Consider the following 22569-nt stretch of genomic DNA (forward strand, 5'->3'; position numbering starts at 1 on the left):
AAAGAGTGCTTTGAAAGGGAGTATATTTCTTATTCAAGAGGATTTCCTGTGTGATTATATTCAATATAAAAGAGTACTTCCAGTGTGATTATATTCAATATAAAAGAGTACTTTGAGAGGGAGTACATTTTTTATAAAAGAGTACTTCCTGTGTGAGTATATTCAGTATAAAAGAGTACTTCCAGTGTGATTATATCCAATATAAAACAGTACTTTGAGAGGGAGTATATTTTTTATAAAAGAGTACTTCCTGTGTGATTATATTCAATATAAAATAGTATTTTGAGAGGGAGTATATTTTTTTATAAAAGAGTACTTCCTGGGTGACTATATTCAATATAAAAGAGTACTTCCAGAGTGATTATAATCAACATAAAAGAGTAGTGTGAGAGGGAGTATATTTTTTATAAAAGAGTACATCCAGTGTGATTATAGTCAATATAAAAGAGTACATTGAGAGGGAGTATATTTTTAATAAAAGAGTACTTCCTGTGTGATTATGTTCATTATAAAAGTGCACTTTGAGAAGGAGTATATTTATATGAAAGAGTAATTCCTGTGTGATAATATTCAATATAAAAGGGTTCTTTGAGAGGGAGTATATTTTTAATAAAAGAGTACTTTCCGAGTGATTATAATCAATATAAAAGAGTACATCAAGTGTGATTATATTCAATATAAAAGAGTACTTTGAGAGGGAGTATATTTTTTATCAAAGAGTACTTCTAGTGTGATTATATTCAATATAAAAGGGTATTTTGAGAGGGAGTATATTTTTTATAAAAGAGTACATCCAGTGTGATTATGTTCAATATAAAAGAGTACATTGAGAGGGAGTTTATTTTTTATAAACGAGTACTTCCTGTGTGATTATGTTCAATAGAAAAGAGTACGTTGAGATGGAGTATACTTTTTATAAAAGAGTACTTCCTGTGTGAATATATTCAGTATAAAATGGTACTTCCACTGTGATTATATTCAATATAAAAGAGTACTTTGAGATGGAGTATATTTTTTATAAAAGAGTACTTCCTGTGTGATTATATTCAATATAAAAGAGTACCTTGAGAGGGAGTATATTTTTTATAAAAGAGTACTTCTTGTGTAATTATACTGAATATAAAAGAGTACTTTGAGAGGGAGTATATTTTTTATAAAAGAGTACTTGCTATGTGATTATGTTCAATATAAAAGAGTACATTGAGAGAGAGAATATTTTTTATAAAAGAGTACTTCCTGTGTGATTATGTTCAATATAAAAGAGTACTTTGAGATGGAGTATATTTTTTATAAAAGAGTATTTCCTTTGTGATTATATTCAATATAAAAGAGTACTTCCTGTGTGATTTTATTCAATATAAAAGAGTACCTTGAGAGGGAGTAAATATTTTAAAAAAGGGTACTTAGTGTTTGACTATATTCAGTATAAAAGAGTACTTTGAGATGGAGTATATTTTTTATCAAAGAGTACTTCCTGTGTGATTATATTCAGTATAAAAGAGTACTTCCACTGTGATTATATTCAATATAAAAGAGTACCTTGAGAGGGAGAATATTTTTTTTAAAGAGTACTTAGTGTTTGACTATATTCAGTATAAAAGAGTACTTTGAGATGGAGTATATTTTTTATAAAAAAGTACTGCCTGTGAGATTATATTCAATATAAAAGAGTACTGTGAGAGGGAGTATATTTTTTATAAAGGGTATTTCCCATGGGATTATATTCAATAAAAAAGAGTACTTTGAGAGGGAGTACATTTTTTATAAAAGAGTACGTCCTGTGTGATTATATTCAATATAAAAGAGTATTTTTAGAGGGAGTATATATTTTAAAAAAGAGTACTTCCTGCGTGATTATATTCAATATAAAAGAGTACTTTGAGAGGGAGTATATTTTTTAAAAAAGAGTACTTCCACTGTGATTATATTCAATATAAAAGAGTACCTTGAGAGGGAATATATTTTTTATAAAAGAGTACTTCCTGCGGGATTATATTCAATATAAAGGAATAATTTGAGAGGGAGTACATTTTTTCTAAAAAAGTACTTGTGTTTGATTATATTCAGTATAAAAGAGTACCTACTTTGTGATTATATTCAATATAAAATAGTACTTCCACTGTGATTATATTCAATATAAAAGAGTACCTTGAGAGGGAGTATATTTTTAATAAAAGAGTACTTCCTCTGTGATTACATTCAATATAAAGGAGTACCTTGAGAGGGAGTATATTTTTTATAAACGAGTACTGCCTGTGTGATTTTATTCAATATAAAAGAGTACTTTGAGAGGGAGTATATTTTTGATAAAAGAGTACTTCCTATGTGATTATGTTCAATATAAAAGAGTACACTGAGAGGGAGTATATTTTTTATAAAAGAGTAATTCCTGTGTGATTATGTTCAATATTAAAGAGTATTTTGAGAGGGAGTATATTTTTTGCAAAAGAGTAATTCCTGTGAGATTATACTCAATATAAAAGAGTACTTCCAGTGCGATTATATTCAATATAAAAGAGTGCTATGAGAGGGAGTATATTTTTTAAAAAAGAGTACTTTGTGTGTGATTATATTCAATATAAACCAGTATATCCGGTGTGATAATATTCAATATAAAAGAGTACTTTGAGAGGGAGTATATTTTTTATAAAAGACTACTTCCTGTGTGATTATATTCAATATAATAGAGTACTTTGAGAGGGAGTATATTTTTTATAAAAGAGTACTTCCTGTGTGATTATATTTAGTATAAAAGAGTACTTCCATTGTGATTATATTCCGTATAAAAGAGGAATTCGAGAGGGAGTATATATTTTATAAAAGAGTACTTCCTGTGTGATTATATTCAATATAAAATAGTAGGTTGAGAGGGAGTACATTTTTTATAAAACAGTACTTCCTGTGTGATTATATTCAATATAAAAGAGTACTTGGGGAGGGAGTATATTTTTTATAAAACAGTACTTCCTGTGTGATTATATTCAATATAAAAGAGTATTTTGAGAGGGAGTATATTTTTTATAAAAGAGTACTTCGAGAGGGAGTATATATTTTATAAAAGAGTTCTTCCTGTGTGATTATATTCAGTATAAAGGAGTACTTCCAGTGTGATTATATTCCACATAAAAGAGGACTTCGAGAGGGAGTATATTTTTTATAAAAGAGTACTTCCTGTGTGATTATATTCAAGATAAAAGGGTACTTTGAGAGGCAGTATATTTTTTATAAAAGAGTAATTCGTGTGTGATTATATTCAATATAAAAGAGTACTTAGTGAGGAAGTATATTTTTTATAAAAGAGAATTTCCTGTGTGATTATACTCAATTTAAAAGAGTACTTTGAAAGGGAGTATATTTCTTATTCAAGAGGATTTCCTGTGTGATTATATTCAATATAAAAGAGTACTTTGAGAGGGAGTACATTTTTTATAAAAGAGTACTTCCTGTGTGAGTATATTCAATATAAAAGAGTACTTCCAGTGTGATTATATCCAATATAAAACAGTACTTTGAGAGGGAGTATATTTTTTATAAAAGAGTACTTCCTGTGTGATTATATTCAATATAAAAGAGTATTTTGAGAGGGAGTATATTTTTTTATAAAAGAGTACTTCCTGGGTGACTATATTCAATATAAAAGAGTACTTCGAGAGTGATTATAATCAACATAAAAGAGTAGTGTGAGAGGGAGTATATTTTTTATAAAAGAGTACATCCAGTGTGATTATAGTCAATATAAAAGAGTACATTGAGAGGGAGTATATTTTTAATAAAAGAGTACTTCCTGTGTGATTATATTCATTATAAAAGGGCACTTTGAGAAGGAGTATATTTATATGAAAGAGTAATTCCTGTGTGATAATATTCAATATAAAAGGGTTCTTTGAGAGGGAGTATATTTTTAATAAAAGAGTACTTTCCGAGTGATTATATTCAATATAAAAGAGTACATCAAGTGTGATTATATTCAATATAAAAGAGTACATTGATAGGGAGTATATTTTTTATCAAAGAGTACTTCTAGTGTGATTATATTCAATATAAAAGGGAATTTTGAGAGGGAGTATATTTTTTATAAAAGAGTACATCCAGTGTGATTTTGTTCAATATAAAAGAGTACATTGAGAGGGAGTATATTTTTTATAAAAGAGTAGTTCCTGTGTGATTATGTTCAATAGAAAAGAGTACGTTGAGATGGAGTATATTTTTTATAAAAGAGTACTTCCTGTGTGAATATATTCAGTATAAAATGGTACTTCCACTGTGATTATATTCAATATAAAAGAGTACATTGAGATGGAGTATATTTTTTATAAAAGAGTACTTCCTGTGTGATTATATTCAATATAAAAGAGTACCTTGAGAGGGAGTATATTTTTTATAAAAGAGTACTTTTTGTGTAATTATACTGAATATAAAAGAGTACCTTGAGAGGGAGTAAATATTTTAAAAAAGAGTACTTAGTGTTTGATTATATTCAGTATAAAAGAGTACTTTGAGATGGAGTATATTTTTTATCAAAGAGTACTTCCTGTGTGATTATGTTCAATATAAAAGAGTACTTTGAGATGGAGTATATTTTTTATAAAAGAGTATTTCCTTTGTGATTATATTCAATATAAAAGAGTACTTCCTGTGTGATTTTATTCAATATAAAAGAGTACCTTGAGAGGGAGTAAATATTTTAAAAAAGAGTACTTAGTGTTTGATTATATTCAGTATAAAAGAGTACTTTGAGATGGAGTATATTTTTTATCAAAGAGTACTTCCTGTGTGATTATATTCAGTATAAAAGAGTACTTCCACTGTGATTATATTCAATATAAAAGAGTACCTTGAGAGGGAGAATATTTTTTTTAAAGAGTACTTAGTGTTTGACTATATTCAGTATAAAAGAGTACTTTGAGATGGAGTATATTTTTTATAAAACAGTAGTGCCTGTGAGATTATATTCAATATAAAAGAGTACTTTGAGAGGGAGTATATTTTTTATAAAGGGTATTTCCCATGGGATTATATTCAATAAAAAAGAGTACTTTGAGAGGGAGTATATTTTTTATAAAAGAGTACGTCCTGTGTGATTATATTCAATATAAAAGAGTATTTTTAGAGGGAGTATATATTTTAAAAAAGAGTACTTCCTGCGTGATTATATTCAATATAAAAGAGTACTTTGAGAGGGAGTATATTTTTTAAAAAAGAGTACTTCCACTGTGATTATATTCAATATAAAAGAGTACCTTGAGAGGAAATATATTTTTTATAAAAGAGTACTTCCTGCGGGATTATATTCAATATAAAGGAATAATGTGAGAGGGAGTACATTTTTTCTAAAAAAGTACTTGTGTTTGATTATATTCAGTATAAAAGAGTACTTACTGTGAGATTATATTCAATATAAAATAGTACTTCCACTGTGATTATATTCAATATAAAAGAGTACCTTGAGAGGGAGTATATTTTTAATAAAAGAGTACTTCCTCTGTGATTACATTCAATATAAAGGAGTACCTTGAGAGGGAGTATATTTTTTATAAACGAGTACTGCCTGTGTGATTTTATTCAATATAAAAGAGTACTTTGAGAGGGAGTATATTTTTGATAAAAGAGTACTTCCTATGTGATTATGTTCAATATAAAAGAGTACACTGAGAGGGAGTACATTTTTTATAAAAGAGTAATTCCTGTGTGATTATGTTCAATATTAAAGAGTATGTTGAGAGGGAGTATATTTTTTATAAAAGAGTACTTCCTGTGAGATTATACTCAATATAAAAGAGTACTTCCAATGCGATTATATTCAATATAAAAGAGTGCTATGAGAGGGAGTATATTTTTTATAAAAGAGGACTTTGTGTGTGATTATATTCAATATAAACCAGTATATCCGGTGTGATAATATTCAATATAAAAGAGTACTTTGAGAGGGAGTATATTTTTAATAAAAGACTATTTCCTGTGTGATTATATTCAATATAATAGAGTACTTTGAGAGGGAGTATATTTTTTATAAAAGAGTACTTCCTGTGTGATTATATTTAGTATAAAAGAGTACTTCCAGTGTGATTATATTCCGTATAAAAGAGGAATTCCAGATGGAGTATATTTTTTATAAAAGAGTACTTCCTGTGTGATTATATTCAATATAAAATAGTACTTTGAGAGGGAGTACATTTTTTATAAAACAGTACTTCCTGTGTGATTATATTCAATATAAAAGAGTACTTGGAGAGGGAGTATATTTTTTATAAAAGAGTACTTCCTGTGTGATTATATTCAATATAAAAGAGTATTTTGAGAGGGAGTATATTTTTTATAAAAGAGTACTTCGAGAGGGAGTATATATTTTATAAAAGAGTTCTTCCTGTGTGATTATATTCAGTATAAAGGAGTACTTCCAGTGTGATTATATTCCATATAAAAGAGGACTTCGAGAGGGAGTATATTTTTTATAAAAGAGTACTTCCTGTGTGATTATATTCAAGATAAAAGGGTACTTTGAGAGGCAGTATATTTTTTATAAAAGAGTAATTCGTGTGTGATTATATTCAATATAAAAGAGTACTTAGTGAGGAAGTATATTTTTTATAAAAGAGAATTTCCTGTGTGATTATACTCAATTTAAAAGAGTACTTTGAAAGGGAGTATATTTCTTATTCAAGAGGATTTCCTGTGTGATTATATTCAATATAAAAGAGTACTTTGAGAGGGAGTACATTTTTTATTAAAGAGTACTTCCTGTGTGAGTATATTCAATATAAAAGAGTATTTTGAGAGGGAGTATATTTTTTTATAAAAGATTACTTCCTGGGTGACTATATTCAATATAAAAGAGTACTTCCAGAGTGATTATAATCAACATAAAAGAGTAGTGTGAGAGGGAGTATATTTTTTATAAAAGAGTACATCCAGTGTGATTATAGTCAATATAAAAGAGTACATTGAGAGGGAGTATATTTTTATGAAAAGAGTACTTCCTGTGTGATTATGTTCATTATAAAAGGGCACTTTGAGAAGGAGTATATTTATATGAAAGAGTAATTCCTGTGTGATAATATTCAATATAAAAGGGTTCTTTGAGAGGGAGTATATTTTTAATAAAAGAGTACTTTCCGAGTGATTATATTCAATATAAAAGAGTACATCAAGTGTGATTATATTCAATATAAAAGAGTACTTTGAGAGGGAGTATATTTTTTATCAAAGAGTACTTCTAGTGTGATTATATTCAATATAAAAGGGTATTTTGAGAGGGAGTATATTTTTTATAAAAGAGTACATCCAGTGTGATTATGTTCAATATAAAAGAGTATATTGAGAGGGAGTACATTTTTTATAAAAGAGTACTTCCTGTGTGATTATGTTCAATAGAAAAGAGTACGTTGAGATGGAGTATTTTTTTTATAAAAGAGTACTTCCTGTGTGAATATATTCAGTATAAAATGGTACTTCCACTGTGATTATATTCAATATAAAAGAGTACTTTGAGATGGAGTATATTTTTTATAAAAGAGTACTTCCTGTGTGATTATATTCAATATAAAAGAGTACCTTGAGAGGGAGTATATTTTTTATAAAAGAGTACTTCTTGTGTAATTATACTGAATATAAAAGAGTACTTTGAGAGGGAGTATATTTTTTATAAAAGAGTACTTGCTATGTGATTATGTTCAATATAAAAGAGTACATTGAGAGAGAGTATATTTTTTATAAAAGAGTAATTCCTGTGTGATTATGTTCAATATAAAAGAGTACCTTGAGAGGGAGTAAATATTTTAAAAAAGAGTACTTAGTGTTTGATTATATTCAGTATAAAAGAGTACTTTGAGATGGAGTATATTTTTTATCAAAGAGTACTTCCTGTTTGATTATATTCAGTATAAAAGAGTACTTCCACTGTGATTATATTCAATATAAAAGAGTACCTTGAGAGGGAGAATGCTTTTTTTAAAGAGTACTTAATGTTTGACTATATTCAGTATAAAAGAGTTCTTTGAGAGGGAGTATATTTTTTATAAAAAAGTACTGCCTGTGAGATTATATTCAATATAAAAGAGTACTTTGAGAGGGAGTATATTTTTTATAAAGGGTATTTCCCATGGGATTATATTCAATAAAAAAGAGTACTTTGAGAGGGAGTATATTTTTTATAAAAGAGTACGTCCTGTGTGATTATATTCAATATAAAAGAGTATTTTTAGAGGGAGTATATATTTTAAAAAAGAGTACTTCCTGCGTGATTATATTCAATATAAAAGAGTACTTTGAGAGGGAGAATATTTTTTAAAAAAGAGTACTTCCACTGTGATTATATTCAATATAAAAGAGTACCTTGAGAGGGAATATATTTTTTATAAAAGAGTACTTCCTGCGGGATTATATTCAATATAAAGGAATAATGTGAGAGGGAGTACATTTTTTCTAAAAAAGTACTTGTGTTTGATTATATTCAGTGTAAAAGAGTACTTGCTGTGTGATTATATTCAATATAAAATAGTACTTCCACTGTGATTATATTCAATATAAAAGAGTACCTTGAGAGGGAGTATATTTTTAATAAAAGAGTACTTCCTCTGTGATTACATTCAATATAAAGGAGTACCTTGAGAGGGAGTATATTTTTTATAAACGAGTACTGCCTGTGTGATTTTATTCAGTATAAAAGAGTACTTTGAGAGGGAGTATATTTTTGATAAAAGAGTACTTCCTATGTGATTATGTTCAATATAAAAGAGTACACTGAGAGGGAGTATATTTTTTATAAAAGAGTAATTCCTGTGTGATTATGTTCAATATTAAAGAGTATTTTGAGAGGGAGTATATTTTTTATAAAAGAGTACTTCCTGTGAGATTATACTCAATATAAAAGAGTACTTCCAATGCGATTATATTCAATATAAAAGAGTGCTATGAGAGGGAGTATATTTTTTATAAAAGAGTACTTTGTGTGTGATTATATTCAACATAAACCAGTATATCCGGTGTGATAATATTCAATATAAAAGAGTACTTTGAGAGGGAGTATATTTTTAATAAAAGACTATTTCCTGTGTGATTATATTCAATATAATAGAGTACTTTGAGAGGGAGTATATTTTTTATAAAAGAGTACTTCCTGTGTGATTATATTTAGTATAAAAGAGTACTTCCAGTGTGATTATATTCCGTATAAAAGAGGAATTCCAGATGGAGTATATTTTTTATAAAAGAGTACTTCCTGTGTGATTATATTCAATATAAAATAGTACTTTGAGAGGGAGTACATTTTTTATAAAACAGTACTTCCTGTGTGATTATATTCAATATAAAAGAGTACTTGGAGAGGGAGTATATTTTTTATAAAACAGTACTTCCTGTGTGATTATATTCAATATAAAAGAGTATTTTGAGAGGGAGTATATTTTTTATAAAAGAGTACTTCGAGAGGGAGTATATATTTTATAAAAGAGTTCTTCCTGTGTGATTATATTCAGTATAAAGGAGTACTTCCAGTGTGATTATATTCCATATAAAAGAGGACTTCGAGAGGGAGTATATTTTTTATAAAAGAGTACTTCCTGTGTGATTATATTCAAGATAAAAGGGTACTTTGAGAGGCAGTATATTTTTTATAAAAGAGTAATTCGTGTGTGATTATATTCAATATAAAAGAGTACTTAGTGAGGAAGTATATTTTTTATAAAAGAGAATTTCCTGTGTGATTATACTCAATTTAAAAGAGTACTTTGAAAGGGAGTATATTTCTTATTCAAGAGGATTTCCTGTGTGATTATATTCAATATAAAAGAGTACTTTGAGAGGGAGTACATTTTTTATTAAAGAGTACTTCCTGTGTGAGTATATTCAATATAAAAGAGTATTTTGAGAGGGAGTATATTTTTTTTATAAAAGATTACTTCCTGGGTGACTATATTCAATATAAAAGAGTACTTCCAGAGTGATTATAATCAACATAAAAGAGTAGTGTGAGAGGGAGTATATTTTTTATAAAAGAGTACATCCAGTGTGATTATAGTCAATATAAAAGAGTACATTGAGAGGGAGTATATTTTTATTAAAAGAGTACTTCCTGTGTGATTATGTTCATTATAAAAGGGCACTTTGAGAAGGAGTATATTTATATGAAAGAGTAATTCCTGTGTGGTAATATTCAATATAAAAGGGTTCTTTGAGAGGGAGTATATTTTTAATAAAAGAGTACTTTCCGAGTGATTATATTCAATATAAAAGAGTACATCAAGTGTGATTATATTCAATATAAAAGAGTACTTTGAGAGGGAGTATATTTTTTATCAAAGAGTACTTCTAGTGTGATTATATTCAATATAAAAGGGTATTTTGAGAGGGAGTATATTTTTTATAAAAGAGTACATCCAGTGTGATTATGTTCAATATAAAAGAGTATATTGAGAGGGAGTACATTTTTTATAAAAGAGTACTTCCTGTGTGATTATGTTCAATAGAAAAGAGTACGTTGAGATGGAGTATTTTTTTTATAAAAGAGTACTTCCTGTGTGAATATATTCAGTATAAAATGGTACTTCCACTGTGATTATATTCAATATAAAAGAGTACATTGAGATGGAGTATATTTTTTATAAAAGAGTACTTCCTGTGTGATTATATTCAATATAAAAGAGTACCTTGAGAGGGAGTATATTTTTTATAAAAGAGTACTTCTTGTGTAATTATACTGAATATAAAAGAGTACTTTGAGAGGGAGTATATTTTTTATAAAAGAGTACTTGCTATGTGATTATGTTCAATATAAAAGAGTACATTGAGAGAGAGTATATTTTTTATAAAAGAGTAATTCCTGTGTGATTATGTTCAATATAAAAGAGTACCTTGAGAGGGAGTAAATATTTTAAAAAAGAGTACTTAGTGTTTGATTATATTCAGTATAAAAGAGTACTTTGAGATGGAGTATATTTTTTATCAAAGAGTACTTCCTGTTTGATTATATTCAGTATAAAAGAGTACTTCCACTGTGATTATATTCAATATAAAAGAGTACCTTGAGAGGGAGAATGCTTTTTTTAAAGAGTACTTAGTGTTTGACTATATTCAGTATAAAAGAGTACTTTGAGATGGAGTATATTTTTTATAAAAAAGTACTGCCTGTGAGATTATATTCAATATAAAAGAGTACTTTGAGAGGGAGTATATTTTTTATAAAGGGTATTTCCCATGGGATTATATTCAATAAAAAAGAGTACTTTGAGAGGGAGTATATTTTTTATAAAAGAGTACGTCCTGTGTGATTATATTCAATATAAAAGAGTATTTTTAGAGGGAGTATATATTTTAAAAAAGAGTACTTCCTGCGTGATTATATTCAATATAAAAGAGTACTTTGAGAGGGAGAATATTTTTTAAAAAAGAGTACTTCCACTGTGATTATATTCAATATAAAAGAGTACCTTGAGAGGGAATATATTTTTTATAAAAGAGTACTTCCTGCGGGATTATATTCAATATAAAGGAATAATGTGAGAGGGAGTACATTTTTTCTAAAAAAGTACTTGTGTTTGATTATATTCAGTGTAAAAGAGTACTTACTGTGTGATTATATTCAATATAAAATAGTACTTCCACTGTGATTATATTCAATATAAAAGAGTACCTTGAGAGGGAGTATATTTTTAATAAAAGAGTACTTCCTCTGTGATTACATTCAATATAAAGGAGTACCTTGAGAGGGAGTATATTTTTTATAAACGAGTACTGCCTGTGTGATTTTATTCAGTATAAAAGAGTACTTTGAGAGGGAGTATATTTTTGATAAAAGAGTACTTCCTATGTGATTATGTTCAATATAAAAGAGTACACTGAGAGGGAGTATATTTTTTATAAAAGAGTAATTCCTGTGTGATTATGTTCAATATTAAAGAGTATTTTGAGAGGGAGTATATTTTTTATAAAAGAGTACTTCCTGTGAGATTATACTCAATATAAAAGAGTACTTCCAATGCGATTATATTCAATATAAAAGAGTGCTATGAGAGGGAGTATATTTTTTATAAAAGAGGACTTTGTGTGTGATTATATTCAATATAAACCAGTATATCCGGTGTGATAATATTCAATATAAAAGAGTACTTTGAGAGGGAGTATATTTTTAATAAAAGACTATTTCCTGTGTGATTATATTCAATATAATAGAGTACTTTGAGAGGGAGTATATTTTTTATAAAAGAGTACTTCCTGTGTGATTATATTTAGTATAAAAGAGTACTTCCAGTGTGATTATATTCCGTATAAAAGAGGAATTCCAGATGGAGTATATTTTTTATAAAAGAGTACTTCCTGTGTGATTATATTCAATATAAAATAGTAGGTTGAGAGGGAGTACATTTTTTATAAAACAGTACTTCCTGTGTGATTATATTCAATATAAAAGAGTACTTGGAGAGGGAGTATATTTTTTATAAAGCAGTACTTCCTGTTTGATTATATTCAATATAAAAGAGTATTTTGAGAGGGAGTATATTTTTTATAAAAGAGTACTTCGAGAGGGAGTATATATTTTATAAAAGAGTTCTTCCTGTGTGATTATATTCAGTATAAAGGAGTACTTCCAGTGTGATTATATTCCATATAAAAGAGGACTTCGAGAGGGAGTATATTTTTTATAAAAGAGTACTTCCTGTGTGATTATATTCAAGATAAAAGGGTACTTTGAGAGGCAGTATATTTTTTATAAAAGAGTAATTCGTGTGTGATTATATTCAATATAAAAGAGTACTTAGTGAGGAAGTATATTTTTTATAAAAGAGAATTTCCTGTGTGATTATACTCAATTTAAAAGAGTACTTTGAAAGGGAGTATATTTCTTATTCAAGAGGATTTCCTGTGTGATTATATTCAATATAAAAGAGTACTTTGAGAGGGAGTACATTTTTTATTAAAGAGTACTTCCTGTGTGAGTATATTCAATATAAAAGAGTATTTTGAGAGGGAGTATATTTTTTTATAAAAGATTACTTCCTGGGTGACTATATTCAATATAAAAGAGTACTTCCAGAGTGATTATAATCAACATAAAAGAGTAGTGTGAGAGGGAGTATATTTTTTATAAAAGAGTACATCCAGTGTGATTATAGTCAATATAAAAGAGTACATTGAGAGGGAGTATATTTTTATTAAAAGAGTACTTCCTGTGTGATTATGTTCATTATAAAAGGGCACTTTGAGAAGGAGTATATTTATATGAAAGAGTAATTCCTGTGTGATAATATTCAATATAAAAGGGTTCTTTGAGAGGGAGTATATTTTTAATAAAAGAGTACTTTCCGAGTGATTATATTCAATATAAAAGAGTACATCAAGTGTGATTATATTCAATATAAAAGAGTACTTTGAGAGGGAGTATATTTTTTATCAAAGAGTACTTCTAGTGTGATTATATTCAATATAAAAGGGTATTTTGAGAGGGAGTATATTTTTTATAAAAGAGTACATCCAGTGTGATTATGTTCAATATAAAAGAGTATATTGAGAGGGAGTACATTTTTTATAAAAGAGTACTTCCTGTGTGATTATGTTCAATAGAAAAGAGTACGTTGAGATGGAGTATTTTTTTTATAAAAGAGTACTTCCTGTGTGAATATATTCAGTATAAAATGGTACTTCCACTGTGATTATATTCAATATAAAAGAGTACTTTGAGAGGGAGTATATTTTTTATAAAAGACTACTTCCTGTGTGATTATATTCAATATAATAGAGTACTTTGAGAGGGAGTATATTTTTAATAAAAGAGTACTTCCTGTGTGATTATATTTAGTATAAAAGAGTACTTCCAGTGTGATTATATTCCGTATAAAAGAGGAATTCCAGATGGAGTATATTTTTTATAAAAGAGTACTTCCTGTGTGATTATATTCAATATAACATAGTACTTTGAGAGGGAGTACATTTTTTATAAAACAGTACTTCCTGTGTGATTATATTCAATATAAAAGAGTACTTGGAGAGGGAGTATATTTTTTATAAAAGAGTACTTCCTGTGTGATTATATTCAATATAAAAGAGTATTTTGAGAGGGAGTATATTGTTTATAAAAGAGTACTTCGAGAGGGAGTATATATTTTATAAAAGAGTTCTTCCTGTGTGATTATATTCAGTATAAAGGAGTACTTCCAGTGTGATTATATTCCATATAAAAGAGGACTTCGAGAGGGAGTATATTTTTTATAAAAGAGTACTTCCTGTGTGATTATGTTCAATATAAAAGAGTACTTTGAGATGGAGTATATTTTTTATAAAAGAGTATTTCCTTTGTGATTATATTCAATATAAAAGAGTACTTCCTGTGTGATTTTATTCAATATAAAAGAGTACCTTGAGAGGGAGTAAATATTTTAAAAAAGGGTACTTAGTGTTTGACTATATTCAGTATAAAAGAGTACTTTGAGATGGAGTATATTTTTTATCAAAGAGTACTTCCTGTGTGATTATATTCAGTATAAAAGAGTACTTCCACTGTGATTATATTCAATATAAAAGAGTACCTTGAGAGGGAGAATATTTTTTTTAAAGAGTACTTAGTGTTTGACTATATTCAGTATAAAAGAGTACTTTGAGATGGAGTATATTTTTTATAAAAAAGTACTGCCTGTGAGATTATATTCAATATAAAAGAGTACTGTGAGAGGGAGTATATTTTTTATAAAGGGTATTTCCCATGGGATTATATTCAATAAAAAAGAGTACTTTGAGAGGGAGTACATTTTTTATAAAAGAGTACATCCTGTGTGATTATATTCAATATAAAAGAGTATTTTTAGAGGGAGTATATATTTTAAAAAAGAGTACTTCCTGCGTGATTATATTCAATATAAAAGAGTACTTTGAGAGGGAGTATATTTTTTAAAAAAGAGTACTTCCACTGTGATTATATTCAATATAAAAGAGTACCTTGAGAGGGAATATATTTTTAATAAAAGAGTACTTCCTGCGGGATTATATTCAATATAAAGGAATAATTTGAGAGGGAGTACATTTTTTCTAAAAAAGTACTTGTGTTTGATTATATTCAGTATAAAAGAGTACCTACTTTGTGATTATATTCAATATAAAATAGTACTTCCACTGTGATTATATTCAATATAAAAGAGTACCTTGAGAGGGAGTATATTTTTAATAAAAGAGTACTTCCTCTGTGATTACATTCAATATAAAGGAGTACCTTGAGAGGGAGTATATTTTTTATAAACGAGTACTGCCTGTGTGATTTTATTCAATATAAAAGAGTACTTTGAGAGGGAGTATATTTTTGATAAAAGAGTACTTCCTATGTGATTATGTTCAATATAAAAGAGTACACTGAGAGGGAGTATATTTTTTATAAAAGAGTAATTCCTGTGTGATTATGTTCAATATTAAAGAGTATTTTGAGAGGGAGTATATTTTTTGCAAAAGAGTAATTCCTGTGAGATTATACTCAATATAAAAGAGTACTTCCAGTGCGATTATATTCAATATAAAAGAGTGCTATGAGAGGGAGTATATTTTTTAAAAAAGAGTACTTTGTGTGTGATTATATTCAATATAAACCAGTATATCCGGTGTGATAATATTCAATATAAAAGAGTACTTTGAGAGGGAGTATATTTTTTATAAAAGACTACTTCCTGTGTGATTATATTCAATATAATAGAGTACTTTGAGAGGGAGTATATTTTTTATAAAAGAGTACTTCCTGTGTGATTATATTTAGTATAAAAGAGTACTTCCATTGTGATTATATTCCGTATAAAAGAGGAATTCGAGAGGGAGTATATATTTTATAAAAGAGTACTTCCTGTGTGATTATATTCAATATAAAATAGTAGGTTGAGAGGGAGTACATTTTTTATAAAACAGTACTTCCTGTGTGATTATATTCAATATAAAAGAGTACTTGGAGAGGGAGTATATTTTTTATAAAACAGTACTTCCTGTGTGATTATATTCAATATAAAAGAGTATTTTGAGAGGGAGTATATTTTTTATAAAAGAGTACTTCGAGAGGGAGTATATATTTTATAAAAGAGTTCTTCCTGTGTGATTATATTCAGTATAAAGGAGTACTTCCAGTGTGATTATATTCCACATAAAAGAGGACTTCGAGAGGGAGTATATTTTTTATAAAAGAGTACTTCCTGTGTGATTATATTCAAGATAAAAGGGTACTTTGAGAGGCAGTATATTTTTTATAAAAGAGTAATTCGTGTGTGATTATATTCAATATAAAAGAGTACTTAGTGAGGAAGTATATTTTTTATAAAAGAGAATTTCCTGTGTGATTATACTCAATTTAAAAGAGTACTTTGAAAGGGAGTATATTTCTTATTCAAGAGGATTTCCTGTGTGATTATATTCAATATAAAAGAGTACTTTGAGAGGGAGTACATTTTCTATAAAAGAGTACTTCCTGTGTGAGTATATTCAATATAAAAGAGTACTTCCAGTGTGATTATATCCAATATAAAACAGTACTTTGAGAGGGAGTATATTTTTTATAAAAGAGTACTTCCTGTGTGATTATATTCAATATAAAAGAGTATTTTGAGAGGGAGTATATTTTTTTATAAAAGAGTACTTCCTGGGTGACTATATTCAATATAAAAGAGTACTTCGAGAGTGATTATAATCAACATAAAAGAGTAGTGTGAGAGGGAGTATATTTTTTATAAAAGAGTACATCCAGTGTGATTATAGTCAATATAAAAGAGTACATTGAGAGGGAGTATATTTTTAATAAAAGAGTACTTCCTGTGTGATTATATTCATTATAAAAGGGCACTTTGAGAAGGAGTATATTTATATGAAAGAGTAATTCCTGTGTGATAATATTCAATATAAAAGGGTTCTTTGAGAGGGAGTATATTTTTAATAAAAGAGTACTTTCCGAGTGATTATATTCAATATAAAAGAGTACATCAAGTGTGATTATATTCAATATAAAAGAGTACATTGATAGGGAGTATATTTTTTATCAAAGAGTACTTCTAGTGTGATTATATTCAATATAAAAGGGAATTTTGAGAGGGAGTATATTTTTTATAAAAGAGTACATCCAGTGTGATTTTGTTCAATATAAAAGAGTACATTGAGAGGGAGTATATTTTTTATAAAAGAGTAGTTCCTGTGTGATTATGTTCAATAGAAAAGAGTACGTTGAGATGGAGTATATTTTTTATAAAAGAGTACTTCCTGTGTGAATATATTCAGTATAAAATGGTACTTCCACTGTGATTATATTCAATATAAAAGAGTACATTGAGATGGAGTATATTTTTTATAAAAGAGTACTTCCTGTGTGATTATATTCAATATAAAAGAGTACCTTGAGAGGGAGTATATTTTTTATAAAAGAGTACTTTTTGTGTAATTATACTGAATATAAAAGAGTACCTTGAGAGGGAGTAAATATTTTAAAAAAGAGTACTTAGTGTTTGATTATATTCAGTATAAAAGAGTACTTTGAGATGGAGTATATTTTTTATCAAAGAGTACTTCCTGTGTGATTATGTTCAATATAAAAGAGTACTTTGAGATGGAGTATATTTTTTATAAAAGAGTATTTCCTTTGTGATTATATTCAATATAAAAGAGTACTTCCTGTGTGATTTTATTCAATATAAAAGAGTACATTGAGAGGGAGTAAATATTTTAAAAAAGAGTACTTAGTGTTTGATTATATTCAGTATAAAAGAGTACTTTGAGATGGAGTATATTTTTTATCAAAGAGTACTTCCTGTGTGATTATATTCAGTATAAAAGAGTACTTCCACTGTGATTATATTCAATATAAAAGAGTACCTTGAGAGGGAGAATATTTTTTTTAAAGAGTACTTAGTGTTTGACTATATTCAGTATAAAAGAGTACTTTGAGATGGAGTATATTTTTTATAAGAAAGTACTGCCTGTGAGATTATATTCAATATAAAAGAGTACTTTGAGAGGGAGTATATTTTTTATAAAGGGTATTTCCCATGGGATTATATTCAATAAAAAAGAGTACTTTGAGAGGGAGTATATTTTTTATAAAAGAGTACGTCCTGTGTGATTATATTCAATATAAAAGAGTATTTTTAGAGGGAGTATATATTTTAAAAAAGAGTACTTCCTGCGTGATTATATTCAATATAAAAGAGTACTTTGAGAGGGAGAATATTTTTTAAAAAAGAGTACTTCCACTGTGATTATATTCAATATAAAAGAGTACCTTGAGAGGGAATATATTTTTTATAAAAGAGTACTTCCTGCGGGATTATATTCAATATAAAGGAATAATGTGAGAGGGAGTACATTTTTTCTAAAAAAGTACTTGTGTTTGATTATATTCAGTATAAAAGAGTACTTACTGTGTGATTATATTCAATATAAAATAGTACTTCCACTGTGATTATATTCAATATAAAAGAGTAGCTTGAGAGGGAGTATATTTTTAATAAAAGAGTACTTCCTCTGTGATTACATTCAATATAAAGGAGTACCTTGAGAGGGAGTATATTTTTTATAAACGAGTACTGCCTGTGTGATTTTATTCAATATAAAAGAGTACTTTGAGAGGGAGTATATTTTTGATAAAAGAGTACTTCCTATGTGATTATGTTCAATATAAAAGAGTACACTGAGAGGGAGTATATTTTTTATAAAAGAGTAATTCCTGTGTGATTATGTTCAATATTAAAGAGTATTTTGAGAGGGAGTATATTTTTTATAAAAGAGTACTTCCTGTGAGATTATACTCAATATAAAAGAGTACTTCCAATGCGATTATATTCAATATAAAAGAGTGCTATGAGAGGGAGTATATTTTTTATAAAAGAGGACTTTGTGTGTGATTATATTCAATATAAACCAGTATATCCGGTGTGATAATATTCAATATAAAAGAGTACTTTGAGAGGGAGTATATTTTTAATAAAAGACTATTTCCTGTGTGATTATATTCAATATAATAGAGTACTTTGAGAGGGAGTATATTTTTTATAAAAGAGTACTTCCTGTGTGATTATATTTAGTATAAAAGAGTACTTCCAGTGTGATTATATTCCGTATAAAAGAGGAATTCCAGATGGAGTATATTTTTTATAAAAGAGTACTTCCTGTGTGATTATATTCAATATAAAATAGTACTTTGAGAGGGAGTACATTTTTTATAAAACAGTACTTCCTGTGTGATTATATTCAATATAAAAGAGTACTTGGAGAGGGAGTATATTTTTTATAAAAGAGTACTTCCTGTGTGATTATATTCAATATAAAAGAGTATTTTGAGAGGGAGTATATTTTTTATAAAAGAGTACTTCGAGAGGGAGTATATATTTTATAAAAGAGTTCTTCCTGTGTGATTATATTCAGTATAAAGGAGTACTTCCAGTGTGATTATATTCCATATAAAAGAGGACTTCGAGAGGGAGTATATTTTTTATAAAAGAGTACTTCCTGTGTGATTATATTCAAGATAAAAGGGTACTTTGAGAGGCAGTATATTTTTTATAAAAGAGTAATTCGTGTGTGATTATATTCAATATAAAAGAGTACTTAGTGAGGAAGTATATTTTTTATAAAAGAGAATTTCCTGTGTGATTATACTCAATTTAAAAGAGTACTTTGAAAGGGAGTATATTTCTTATTCAAGAGGATTTCCTGTGTGATTATGTTCAATATAAAAGAGTACTTTGAGAGGGAGTACATTTTTTATTAAAGAGTACTTCCTGTGTGAGTATATTCAATATAAAAGAGTATTTTGAGAGGGAGTATATTTTTTTTTAAAAGAGTACTTCCTGGGTGACTATATTCAATATAAAAGAGTACTTCCAGAGTGATTATAATCAACATAAAAGAGTAGTGTGAGAGGGAGTATATTTTTTATAAACGAGTACATCCAGTGTGATTATAGTCAATATAAAAGAGTACATTGAGAGGGAGTATATTTTTAATAAAAGAGTACTTCCTGTGTGATTATGTTCATTATAAAAGGGCACTTTGAGAAGGAGTATATTTATATGAAAGAGTAATTCCTGTGTGATAATATTCAATATAAAAGGGTTATTAGAGAGGGAGTATATTTTTAATAAAAGAGTACTTTCCGAGTGATTATATTCAATATAAAAGAGTACATCAAGTGTGATTATATTCAATATAAAAGAGTACATTGAGAGGGAGCATATTTTTTATCAAAGAGTACTTCTAGTGTGATTATATTCAATATAAAAGGGTATTTTGAGAGGGAGTATATTTTTTATAAAAGAGTACATCCAGTGTGATTTTGTTCAATATAAAAGAGTACATTGAGAGGGAGTATATTTTTTATAAAAGAGTAGTTCCTGTGTGATTATGTTCAATAGAAAAGAGTACGTTGAGATGGAGTATATTTTTTATAAAGGAGTACTTCCTGTGTGAATATATTCAGTATAAAATGGTACTTCCACTGTGATTATATTCAATATAAAAGAGTATTTTGAGATGGAGTATATTTTTTATAAAAGAGTACTTCCTGTGTGATTATATTCAATATAAAAGAGTACCTTGAGAGGGAGTATATTTTTTATAAAAGAGTACTTCTTGTGTAATTATACTGAATATAAAAGAGTACTTTGAGAGGGAGTATATTTTTTATAAAAGAGTACTTGCTATGTGATTATGTTCAATATAAAGAGTACATTGAGAGAGAGTATATTTTTTATAAAAGAGTACTTCCTGTGTGATTATGTTCAATATAAAAGAGTACTTTGAGATGGAGTATATTTTTTATAAAAGAGTATTTCCTTTGTGATTATATTCAATATAAAAGAGTACTTCCTGTGTGATTTTATTCAATATAAAAGAGTACCTTGAGAGGGAGTAAATATTTTAAAAAAGAGTACTTAGTGTTTGATTATATTCAGTATAAAAGAGTACTTTGAGATGGAGTATTTTTTTTATCAAAGAGTACTTCCTGTGTGATCATATTCAGTATAAAAGAGTACTTCCACTGTGATTATATTCAATATAAAAGAGTACCTTGAGAGGGAGAATATTTTTTTTAAAGAGTACTTAGTGTTTGACTATATTCAGTATAAAAGAGTACTTTGAGATGGAGTATATTTTTTATAAAAAAGTACGGCCTGTGAGATTATATTCAATATAAAAGAGTACTTTGAGAGGGAGTATATTTTTTATAAAGGGTATTTCCCATGGGATTATATTCAATGAAAAAGAGTACTTTGAGAGGGAGTATATTTTTTATAAAAGAGTACGTCCTGTGTGACTATATTCAATATAAAAGAGTATTTTTAGAGGGAGTATATATTTTAAAAAGAGTACTTCCTGCGTGATTATATTCAATATAAAAGAGTACTTTGATAGGGAGTATATTTTTTAAAAAAGAGTACTTCCACTGTGATTATATTCAATATAAAAGAGTACCTTGAGAGGGAATATATTTTTTATAAAAGAGTACTTCCTGCGGGATTATATTCAATATAAAGGAATAATGTGAGAGGGAGTACATTTTTTCTAAAAAAGTACTTGTGTTTGATTATATTCAGTATAAAAGAGTACTTACTGTGTGATTATATTCAATATAAAATAGTACTTCCACTGTGATTATATTCAATATAAAAGAGTACCTTGAGAGGGTGTATATTTTTAATAAAAGAGTACTTCCTCTGTGATTACATTCAATATAAAGGAGTACCTTGAGAGGGAGTATATTTTTTATAAACGAGTACTGCCTGTGTGATTTTATTCAATATAAAAGAGTACTTTGAGAGGGAGTATATTTTTGATAAAAGAGTACTTCCTATGTGATTATGTTCAATATAAAAGAGTACACTGAGAGGGAGTATATTTTTTATAAAAGAGTAATTCCTGTGTGATTATGTTCAATATTAAAGAGTATTTTGAGAGGGAGTATATTTTTTTATAAAAGAGTACTTCCTGTGAGATTATACTCAATATAAAAGAGTACTTCCAGTGCGATTATATTCAATATAAAAGAGTGCTATGAGAGGGAGTATATTTTTTATAAAAGAGTACTTTGTGTGTGATTATATTCAATATAAACCAGTATATCCGGTGTGATTATATTCAATATAAAAGAGTACTTTGAGAGGGAGTATATTTTTTATAAAAGACTACTTCCTGTGTGATTATATTCAATATAATAGAGTACTTTGAGAGGGAGTATATTTTTTATAAAAGAGTACTTCCTGTGTGATTATATTTAGTATAAAAGAGTACTTCCAGTGTGATTATATTCCGTATAAAAGAGGAATTCCAGATGGAGTATATTTTTTATAAAAGAGTACTTCCTGTGTGATTATATTCAATATAACATAGTACTTTGAGAGGGAGTACATTTTTTATAAAACAGTACTTCCTGTGTGATTATATTCAATATAAAAGAGTACTTGGAGAGGGAGTATATTTTTTATAAAAGAGTACTTCCTGTGTGATTATATTCAATATAAAAGAGTATTTTGAGAGGGAGTATATTGTTTATAAAAGAGTACTTCGAGAGGGAGTATATATTTTATAAAAGAGTTCTTCCTGTGTGATTATATTCAGTATAAAGGAGTACTTCCA

Source organism: Aotus nancymaae, unplaced genomic scaffold (genome assembly GCF_030222135.1).
Source record: "Aotus nancymaae isolate 86718 unplaced genomic scaffold, 86718_ANA_hifiasm-v0.15.2.pri h1tg000108l, whole genome shotgun sequence".
Classification (NCBI taxonomy): Eukaryota; Metazoa; Chordata; class Mammalia; order Primates; family Aotidae; genus Aotus; species Aotus nancymaae.